We start from the raw sequence: 3,614 nt of genomic DNA on the forward strand, positions 1-3,614 counted from the left end.
AACGAAGGACAAAATTTTAGATGTAAGTGCCATGTAGTCTTCAATTGTCACATTATCGACACATTTCTTTTCTGTAGAATGTACAGAATGTTTTCTGAATTTTTTATTTAAATAATGGTTTTCCTTCCATAATTTTATAACTGTACTTCATAGCACAATTTTTCTTTGAGTTTTTTCTTACAATCCTTGTTGATGTACATTAGATGTCTAACGGAATCGTACAAAGTGCTAAAAGTAGCGTCATCCTGTTAATGTTAAGAATGTATTTGTGGAAATAAAAAATAAATTTTTAAATGAACTTCATTTATTATTACATGTTGCATTAGATATTACATTTATTTATTTATTTAATAATAACAAAGGTGACAGACCCACTGTCAAAATTAGACAAAAATACATTGTAGATAAATACAATTACAGATAAAAATCAAATATACATGTATAAAACAAGTACACATTAAGTTTACAAAGTATCATTTTGTAGTTTAAAATTTCAGAAGTTAAACAAATTATATCTCATGAGCACTGATTTGCATGTATGAGAAGTCAGATCATACCTATATTTGAACCATAATTAGTTCTGCGATGAGATACATGGAAATGTAAATTCTGAAGAAGTGACCGGGAAAGAATATGAAAAGAAATTAGCTAAAGCAATTTAGGAGTATGGACTATTCTCTATGGATAATTAATTGCTTTTGTTCAAATGTGATTTTAAATGATATTTTACATTGTTGTTTACTTGATCTTGATTAATGTCAATATAATTAATTATTAATGAATTAGAAGAAACGCTCTAATACATTTTTATGGAATATGATCAGATATTTTAGTTACATCTCACTAAAAACATAAGATAATGTGAAGAAAGCCCCTGAATGGGTATATTAATTATTGTTTGATATTATCTGTTCATTGTAATAAAAAAGAGTATTTTGACTTATTATATTGTTATAAACAAGTAAATAATGTTTTATTGATGTTTCCAAATAATCAATTATTATTTTTTCTTTTGGTTATATTTTCATGTTTTTCAGTCTTGAAATTTCTCTTCATGAATTGTAATGAATAGTACAAACATACACAGCTAAATAAAGTTATACAATATTTCATTTTAATAATATTCGGCTTTGCAATTAATATGCCAAAGGAATATGAAAAGAAATTAGCTAAAGCAATTTAGGAGTATGGATTATTCTATACACAAAAGCTTTTTTTCAAATGTGATTTTGAATGATATTTTACATTGTTGTTTACTTGATCTTGATTAATGTCAAGATAATTAATTATTAATTAATTAGAAGTAATACTCTAATACATTTTTATGGAATATGATCAGATATTTTAGTTACATCTCACTAAAAACATAAGATAATGTGAAGAAAACCCCTAAATAGGTATATTAACTATTAATCGATATTATCTGATCACTGTAATAAAAAAAGAGTATTTTGACTTTTTATATTGATATAAACAAGTAAATAATGCTTTATTGATGTTTCCAAATAATCAATTTATTTTTTTTTCTTTTGGTTATATTTTCATGTTTTTCAGTTTCAAATTTCTCTTCATGAATTTTAATGAATAGTATAAACGTACAAAGCTAAATAAAGTTCTACAATATTTTAGTGGAAATTGTTCACAAGGGTGGCTAAAATTTATGGTACTAAATAGAGAAACATATGTTTTAATAATATTCGGCTGTACAGCTAATATGTCAAAATTCTTGTGAAAGAGACAGTCAAGTATACTAATAAAGTTAACAAAATCACCAGTAGGCATTTTAAGATTACCATATGTCTCACCAGTTCTATTTTCATATCCGTTAAATATGAATATACAATAGTATCTCACAAATTAGTTACACTTTTTGAGTATCTGCCACATATTTCACAACTATGGAATTCTTAAACATTTTTTCATTAAATATCCACACAAATATGTTATAAAATTTCAATTTTTCAATTGTCAATATACTTCTTTTCTGTAGACTGTAACTTCTGAAATTTTTTTTTAAATAATGGTTTTCCTTCCTTAATTGTATAACTGTACTTCATAATACATTTTTCAGGGAGTATTTATTGATAATTGTTGTGACACTTGAGTTGAACTTAGTGTTACTGGACGTGTAGTTACATGCTCAGGTTCTCCATGGAATATGTTGTTTTTACCAGGAGTAATAGTAATATCCTGAAGTACAGTTATAGTGGATGGTTTATGTTTAATACTAACATTTTTCTCTATATCCATAGCTGAACTTTTCACTACTTCTAAAAGAAAAAGAGAAAGCTTAGATATGTGTTACATCTTAATTATTTATTTACCTTCATTAATAGGACATCTTGGAAGACATATGTTTTGGACTACTGCAGAATAAGTATGATCAAAAGTTGATGAGCCCTCCATTAAAGGAAAATTTGTGGGAACTGCTGAAGAATCGATTTTGTCATATCACTCAGAAACATCTTATTGTCGAAATGAGTACCACAAAGACGATGACTTCTATGTAAACGTTCTGCCTTATCCAATTAATCTTCTCGTCCACATGCCATTAACCAAATGTTTGCCCTAAATACAAACATTTTTTAATACACGATGAAAATCCACCGTTAATAAATAATATAACATCTTAGTATCTGTAATACACAATTTTAATCCTAATAACACTCACCTATTAACATCTTTTGGAAACGAAAAAAGCTAACATTACTTTTTCTAGAATTATTACAACACTTTATAGCTGCACAAGTGTAGCAAATCTTTTTGTTTTTATTTTTGTACATATCGACGTACTTATACAACGCAATTGCGAAATAAAAAATGTATAAACTCGGTTCGCTAATCCCAGTCCTAACTGTCTAGTGAATTTAGTATTTATTTTTTTGCGAAGTTAGTTACTTTTTGACAGACGTCAAGTGGCTGGAAATTACTATACAACCAAGCACCCGTACTCATAGCCAATATTAATAGTAAACAAACTAAATAGTAAATAAAATAGAACTTTGCGAATTACCGACAATCAATATTTATTTATCTGCACCATATAATAAATAGTTAAGTTAAATTATAACAACTAAATATATATTTTTTAAATATATACTACCCAAAATTTGATGGGTTTAGTATACACTTCGACTATTTAGAATAATTCTTCTTTTTTTAAAGAAAGAAGTCTGTAATAGCAGGATACTTGAGCTATTAATACTGAGAAGTAGGAATTGTTGTGTTGTAGGTTTCCGACAATGAATCTGTCAAAATATGCCCGAGCTAAGCGAATGGAGTTTAAAGATTATTTTATTTGTATCTATAAATACACAAAAAGTAAACAAATACAATGGCCTATGGCCTCTATATTATTTGTCTATGACAAATGACAATGGCCAATGACCAATGAGAGCCGTCAAATTTTTCGGACGCTAGAGAAAATGGCGTCGCTGTCTGCGCGAGTAACATGCGCGAACTTTCGCGCCAAAGCGGAGTGGGAATACTGGTTGTTGTCTATTGGCGATGTCAAACGAAAGAGGCGGCACGGTGCGGTAAAAATTTGAACTAGTGCACGTAGGATAACAAAACATTTTGTATTTATTTATACACACATAACATAGTTATAAACA

General features: G+C 27.9%; 1 long non-coding RNA gene across 1 annotated transcript; it reads right to left on the minus strand.

Moving 5' to 3' along the window:
• Positions 1 to 24: 24 nt before the first annotated feature.
• On the minus strand, positions 25 to 3,281 carry LOC140442687 (uncharacterized). Its single transcript, XR_011951110.1, has 3 exons — positions 2,672 to 3,281; positions 2,325 to 2,568; positions 25 to 2,270 (listed from the first exon to the last, which is right to left on the minus strand). It is a non-coding gene; the product is annotated as an uncharacterized lncRNA (long non-coding RNA).
• Between the last annotated feature and the right edge of the window lie 333 nt (positions 3,282 to 3,614).

The sequence above is a fragment of the Diabrotica undecimpunctata genome, chromosome 6 (genome assembly GCF_040954645.1).
Source record: "Diabrotica undecimpunctata isolate CICGRU chromosome 6, icDiaUnde3, whole genome shotgun sequence".
NCBI classification, from domain to species: Eukaryota; Metazoa; Arthropoda; class Insecta; order Coleoptera; family Chrysomelidae; genus Diabrotica; species Diabrotica undecimpunctata.